The sequence below is a fragment of the Belonocnema kinseyi genome, chromosome 5 (genome assembly GCF_010883055.1).
Source record: "Belonocnema kinseyi isolate 2016_QV_RU_SX_M_011 chromosome 5, B_treatae_v1, whole genome shotgun sequence".
NCBI classification, from domain to species: Eukaryota; Metazoa; Arthropoda; class Insecta; order Hymenoptera; family Cynipidae; genus Belonocnema; species Belonocnema kinseyi.
The window spans coordinates 51,913,873-51,921,937 of NC_046661.1; positions in this window are offsets into that span (position 1 = coordinate 51,913,873).

Below are 8,065 nucleotides of genomic sequence, written 5' to 3' on the forward strand. Positions count from 1 at the left end.
TTTATCAACAAATTGTGAATCCCTATAAAAAAATATAGGCATATTAACCACTTGCTTTATATATCATCATTCATCACTGAATTAAACACATTGATCAACTTTCAAGTATGTCTATTTTAAAGAACGATTAACCAATTGTTAATGGAAGATAAACGACTTCAGTTAAAATTTGAGTACAATTTAAACTTTAATGTAGAAATTATACAAATTATTAAACAGGGGAGGCGCACCCAGTATGGATGCTATGGAGAACTCCACACATGTAAATTTCCAACTATGGAAATTCTATGCATGGAAAACTGTACGGAAAGATAAACAAAAAATTTACTTTTGCTTTAAAAATATATATCTTGTCTGCGTTCGGCAGTGTTGGTATTCCAGCTCTATTTGAGGCAATGCGGTATCGGTGATACCTTCTTTCGTGTACATCACACTCTTCACTAAGTACCTGACCTTTGAATAAGAATTTAAACTTCCAAGTTTGCATGAGTCGTCACCATGAACTTTTAAAATTTTGATGTTTATAGTTCTAAATTTATTGTTCTCGCGTTATCGGTCAACAGGGGCCTATACCGAGCGGCTCAGATTAGGTACGGGATTTCCCCCTATGATAATGATTCTTTTCACTCATTTCGGTAACTTTGAAAATGTGTCAGGAACAGAGACAAAATAAGGTCAGAGTCCTCAGTTTAACTTCAACTAAAAACATATCTTTTAAAATAAAAATGATTAAACGTAAACGAAGTGATTGTTAGAGAGAAATGTTAGCAAAAGAAAAGAAGTTGAAGGAGGAAAAAAAGTGATAAAAAACGCTGGTTTTAGACCATTTTCAATTTGTTTAAACTCGCACGACTTACAAAAAGTAAAAAATATCTCAGAGATTTTGCTAACCGAAACGATACCGAAAACCCTAAGTTAAATATGTTTCATAATAATATAGTGCTTTAATTCCAGAATAAATCGGCTGGATTTTGTCTTTTTCGGAAGGAAACTCAAAATTTCAACGAAAAAAAATGTAGCTATATATTTTTAGAAAATTCTATGTTCCAATTTTTCCAAAAGATCCTAAGAGCTTTACCATTTTGTAATCTTTTTCCCATTTTTTCATCGGGTTTAAAAGAGTAAAAAAGCAGCTTGACATTTGTATTACCTTTATGCCTCATACATGACAAAAATGGCAGCTTATTTCCCACATGCAAAAACATTTTATTGTGAAGCTAATCGTGAACATAACGCCCGTCAGCCTGTAAGATTTGAAATAGATTCGGTCAATACTTTTTCGAAATGTCAAATTTTTAGTTTTTCAATTTGACATTTCTCCGTTAATTAATAATTGAAGATAATTACATATCTTTTTGTATAAAGATGAATTTATTTATTTTTGAATAATAATGACGGGGAAATATCAAGTTTGAAACCTGAAAAATTTACATTTCGAAGCAATATTTTGCATTCACTTTTTTATTGAAATTTGTACTCAAATTAAAATTGATTATTAGTGAATGAAACTTTAATTCTGTAAATGATAATACAATTTCGGTTTTATTAACTTATTTTGCGTATGTGCCTAAAATAACATGCCCTTTTCGCAGGGCACATCAACCTTTTAAAGTCAGTATTAAAACCCACAATCAATCTATTGTGGAACGACCCGTTGGATTTTATAATAATAATTTCTTTTGAAAATAAAAAAAAAGTTTTTGATTTGTTTCCACGTGATCTGGAAGTGGAAGTTCAGATTTAAATCAATTTTAGGTGATACCTGAGAATATTTTCAAATTTTCATTTTCATGAATTATAATGATTTACAAAATGCTTATTTTTGTTAAAAAATTATCAATAAGTTTTTTACCTCAAATAAATAAAGTTGACTTTCTACTCACTTTTATTCACAGATTTAGTTCAAATAAGTCAATAAAGATTAACTTTGCTTTTTTTCTTCAAATTGTTCAAGAGGACACAATTTTATAAAAAAAAATGTTACGCTTCTCTAATAGTTTTCCAATTTATATCAATGATAATCAAAAGCCATTTCTTGATCGTATAAAGATGAATTTATGAATAATTTAATTATTTCAAATATGAACGAAAGTTTTACTGAGAAAGCATTTGATATACCATCGTGAAAGTGATTCTCTACAAAAATTCGATTAAAAAACCATTGCTTTTTCGTAATCTTGCATCGTGTTAGAAATTTTCCAACAATTGATATTTATATTCATAGATTTCATTCACAAATAACAAATCGTAATTGCTTTTTTTTTGTGCCGTTGAAGGCTACATGTCTGTGGATGTTATTAAATTGACAAAATAAAGAAATTTATAGCGTCTGTTCCAAAGCAGTAAGTAGACATTTTAATTCGTCAAGTTATATGACTTATAAAAATATAAAAAATTCACGCGGAGCTTTTGTTGAAACCGGATTTAACACTTGGAAAAATGCCGTATATATTTTCTGGAGACATGAGAGCAGCTATAGTGCATTGAATCGCTTTTCGATAGAAGCTAAAGTAAGTTTGAAAGAAACAACTCCAACATAACGACAAAAAAAATGTTTATAAATGTTCCAAATTTAAACTAAAACTAAAAAATTCTAAATTAAAATAGGTATAACATGTCGTAACATCGTTACGACATCCTATGTCCATGCCCTTGCCGTGTCTTTACGATATCTTAAAGACATCGTCAGATCATACGACATATTTCTGATATCGTAAAGACGACTTAACGACATGGACATAGGATGTCGTAAAGTTGTCGTAAAGACGTCGAGAAAGGAGTTTTACAGAAAATGTATGCGAAGCATGGTATTTTTTGGAATTTTTCCAACATGAATTGTTTTGATTAAATAAGTGACAAGTTCCTAAGTATTTTTTAAAACTATTTTTAAATTCTTTAAACAATGTTTCCTCTGTATATCGTGAAAAGTTATTTTTTTTGGGATAGATGATACAGTTGATGACTTTGAAAAGTAATATTTCTTGTTTAACATGGTTGCTAATTATTTAAACAATTTTAATTTCTTTTAACTACGTTTAATCAGTTTTTCTCCCTGAATGTCTTGAAAAGTAACTATTTTCTTGAATTAATATCATAGTTAATGAATGCTAAGAGTTATATATTCTGTGAAAGACAGTGACACTATTTATAAAATTTTAATTTATTTAAACATTTCGTCCCCATAAATCTGGTAAAGTTACACTTTGCTGGAATTAATGAAATAATTAATGAGTGTTAGGAGTAATATTTTTTGTACTGAAAAAATTAATAATAATTTACCTGCGCCTTTTCATTAGGGAATGTGGACAAAAATCTAGTTTTTTCGATTATCTTACACTAAGTCGCTTATTATTATTCAGTATTATATTATCTCAGAACTGAAACACCACCTTTCTTTAATATTATGTTTTTAGCCACCTTTTAATTATTTAAGTAATTCCATACTGTCTCACAAAAAATATCACTATTAATATGCATTTTTTTTACGATTTACAAAAAAAAATTGCTTACGCAAATAATAATTGAAGGGCCACAATGCCAAGTTTTCGATAATCGTTTTATTGGCTTAAACTACTTGTTTCCTCCTAACTCGTGTCTCTGTACAAGGTTTTGGCCCAGTTTGACAAGAAAGTACAGGTCTAGGAAAAAAATTCAGTGCATTCGGCGTGATAGTGCCACGTGCCATGCTTCATAATGTGGCGTATCACCGCGGCGTCATTGATTTTCAGAGCACGTGTCGATTCTGTTTTTTTAAGCTTGTCCGTAAAAAATGATGAATTCTTGAAGAGAAATAATTGCTGCTAATTCAATAGAGCTACCAATGCACTTTTTTATTTTTCTATTAAATTGAAAAATTAAAGAGTTACACCACTTTTTATGTGTCAAAATTGAAGCTTTCTGGTGCGCGCCAAACTTCGACCAGGGCTTTCTCGCGTATGGTTATCTTTTTCAAAACGCTCTTTTTGCGATTCAATAGAGCTAACCAACAGCTCAAAAGTACTTTCTTGTTTTTATTTTAATTTGAAAAATAAAAAAGTTACGCAACTTTTCATGTATAAAAATCAAATTTTATGGGGACACGCTGTACCTTTGACAAAGGTTTTCTCGGAGGAGGATGCATTTTTTAGGATGTTCGTTTCATGGTTCGATAAAGCCTAACTGTATCTCGAGTCATTTTTGCATTTCTTTGTTTACAATTATTTGTGTGAAAGTTAGACAGTTTTTTAGTTTTCCTGTAAAATTTGTATTTTGCACTTACGCCCGTATGCAGTGTGCCCCTTCAATTGCTTAAACGATTAAAAATTAGTTTCAAAATACTTTGAAACTTGTCACATATCGAGAACAAAAAATGTTGAAAAAATTCCAAAAAATACCGTCTTTACCATGAATTTTCCATAAAACGGCTATTTAGCATTTTTTGGGAATATTTTTCAGGTACAATCCAAGGGGGTTCGAGGGATCCAATTAAAATGTTATTAGATGGAAATTATTTTTTTAACATTCCTTAAGGAATGACTGGACTCTAATTAACAAAAAAAGTTATGATAAGCACTTTTCTCATTTGTTCGAAGACCGAGCGTTTTCCATTTAAAGCCCTAAGTTAATTTCAAAAGGAACCCAGTGGGCATAAAATTTAGCGACGTATTTACGAAATCGTTACGACAGATTTACGACAACTTTACGACATCCTATATCCATGTCGTTAAGTCGTCTTTACGATATCGTAAATATGTCGTACGATCTGACGATGTCTTTAAGATATCGTAAAGACACTGTAACGGCATGGACATAGGATGTCGTAAAGAAGTCGTGACGATGTCGTAAAGGCGTCGCCGAATTTTGTGCCCACTGGGAATTTCTTTTTTCGGAATACGAACAGAGGGTGGGTGGTTGCTTATCAGAAATTGAATTTTTGAGTCAACCTAGTGCCACTCATTGATTTTTCAAAGAACTGTTTTGTTCTTCATAATACATTTTTAACCATTTTTTCTAATAATGAAGAAAAGGTTGGAAATATTTGACCTTTCAAATTAAGAAAAATATATAGTTTTTTCCTCCAAATGAGTATCGAGTTCCTGAAAAAATAAAGAATTTGAAAATACATTTCGTGAATTTAAATACATCAAATTATTAAGCTGAATTCGTTTTTATGCACTTTCATACATTTGTAGGCATGGCACGCTCAAAACTGGAAAGTGGGTTCTCTGATGAGTCTACTTGAATGACATTTTGCAATTTCTAATGATAAAAAATCTTTACCTATTTAAAACTAATATCATAAATTATTATAAATATAATTTTCATGGAAACAACATTGCTATATTATCACACACCAAAATGATCACAAGTGAAAGGTAATTTATTTTTCAAGATTTAAGTTTGTTTCAATTTTGAAGCTTTGGGTCTCAATTTGATTGTTTTTAAGTCTTTTAATCATTAATTATTTTAAATCAGGAAAAATTGTTTTTAATTTTCATATTTAAATGTTTATTTTCTTCTGCTATTAGGTCACTTTTATGAAAGACATTTTTTCTAACTTTTTCCACTTAAAATTTAATTTTCTCACTGTTTTGTTTCTTTGAATTTTTTATAATCTATTATACTCTAAGCAATTTCAATTGTGTATTTTTTAATGCAAATTTTCCATAGGGTATTAATGTTTCAAACTCAAAAACTGAAACATTTTAAAAGAAATTTTTCAGTTTGTTTAAACATTTCTTTAACTTTTTGTATCTTATATTCCATTTACTCTTTATTCTTTTAAAATTTAAAACAGGTAAGTCTTAAAATAAGAAAAATGGATGACTATTAAATTAATTTTATTACTTACCTTTAAAAGCTAAAAGCTAGGTACAAGATTTAACTTTTGGAATATTGAAAATTATTCAGTTTTAACTGTTTGAATTTTTTTAACTTAAATGAATAAATTTGTATTCAAATACTCAATATTGACCAATTTTTAATGTTTAAACCAGAATGCTTGAACTATTTGTAAGCTTCATGTGAAATTATTCGAATTCTGATGCCCGAAAAAGAATTTAAAGAAAGTCAAGTATTGGGAACCTTCAATTATTTATAATAAATGTTTAAACACTTCTGGTATTATATTTAAGAATAATTCTGAGCAATCTAAACTATAGTTCAATTTTTGATTTGTGAAGCTTTAATTTTCTGTTTTAAATGCGCAAAATTTAGAATTATCCTTTATTTTATTTCGTTACTTCTTGATTTTTATTTTTCGTATATATGATAGATTTTTTATGTTTTTTAACTTTTCGGATAATTCTGTAATTTAATTTAGGAAGTGTCAACGTTTACAGAAATTTTGGTACAAATATGGTTTTTTTACAAAAAAACTCCGGCTCTTTGTACCGAGAATTCGGTAGAAATAGTCCTTTTTCAAACCCCCCCTATTCGTAACGAAAAAATCAGGTTATTGGAATCTTGTGAAGTGTTACAGAATATTTAAAAATGCTCTACATAGTTTAATAATTTTTTCTGAAATTCTGTAATATTCTAGAACGTTTTGGAATATTCTAAATTATTTTGGAATTTTTGGATTATGGATTTTTGAACAATGTTCTGTACCTGCTATTCCAAATTTATTTCACGAAACCGATCTCTCAATCCTAGAGACATACTAAGTTAAAAGATTTGAAAAAGACAAGAAAATCCAAGAAATCTTATCCAAAGCTCACAACATTATAAAAAAGGACGGTGAAATAAAGAATGAGAAACAATATTTTATTTAAAGTAGATATAGTAAATCATTTTCGTAACAGAATTTATGTGGATTTAAGCCATTATTTATTTATAGTTCCTTTCTTTTAAATCAAAAAATGTAATTGAATTCAATTTCAGGTTTACCCAGTTGGCACAAAATTTGGCGGCGTCTTTACGACATCGTTACGGCATCTTTAAGACAACTTTACGATATCCCATGTCCGTGTCGTTTCGCTGTCTTTACGATGTCGTAAAGACATCATCAGATCATGCGATTATTTACGAGATCGTAAAGACACCTTAACAACATGGGCATAGGATGTCGTAAAGTTATCGTAAAGATGTCGTAACGATACCGTAAAGACGTCGCCAAACCTTGTGCCCGCTGGGTATTTGGTTTTATATAAAGTTAAATAAATTGCGAACAGTTTGTGACAAAATCGAATTATTAGGACTTAAATGCATGTTTCTAAATACCTGCTGATAATTTATTCGCAGAAATTTTTTGTGTGGGTTGTGTAAGAAAATGTAGAATTAAGAATATGTATTTTCTTTAAAGTCAATGATGAACTTTGTTTATGTATTTTCAATAAAAATAAAACACGTGTTTATATTGTAATTAGTCACTTTTCTTGTCTCTACATATTTGTATTTATTTCCTATTTCATCTACCTGCTTTTGTTCATAGAATAAGTTATTAAAATTTAAGGCATTTGAAAAGTACACAAATTTGATTATTGTAGGCGTATTTGATAGGTTTTCAATATTCCGAGTCTACTGCCAAATCGCAAAGTACAAACATTGTAATTGATTCCAAGGATTTTACACTTTAACAAACATGACAAGAATCTTAATGTACATTATATAATTCTCGAGTCTAAATATTGTTAGAAACCAAATAATTAGTTATAAATTTAACTTCAAAGAAAAACTATTTTTCAGTTTTGATATTAATATTTGATATAGTAAACATCAAATTAAAAAAATGTTTTAACAAATTTCCTAAGCCTGTAAAAAAATATTGTTCGGTGAAGTATTTGATCTGATTATTTATTATTATAAAATTAATTTTTTTGTTCTATTATAATATTACATTTCTACTCTAAAGAGATAAATTAATTTTTATAAATTAAAATATAGGTAGGCACTTTTATTGAATTGATTTATTTCTTAAAAAAGCAATTATTTGTATACTATTCTATTTTGATACCTTCACTGCACATTGCCAAAAAAATGCGATCCATAATATACTTTATACAAAGGGATCTACTATATTTTCGTACGTTACTGGGTTTTTTCTTTTTTATATTGAACCAGTATTTCTTACTTTTAAATTCGAGGT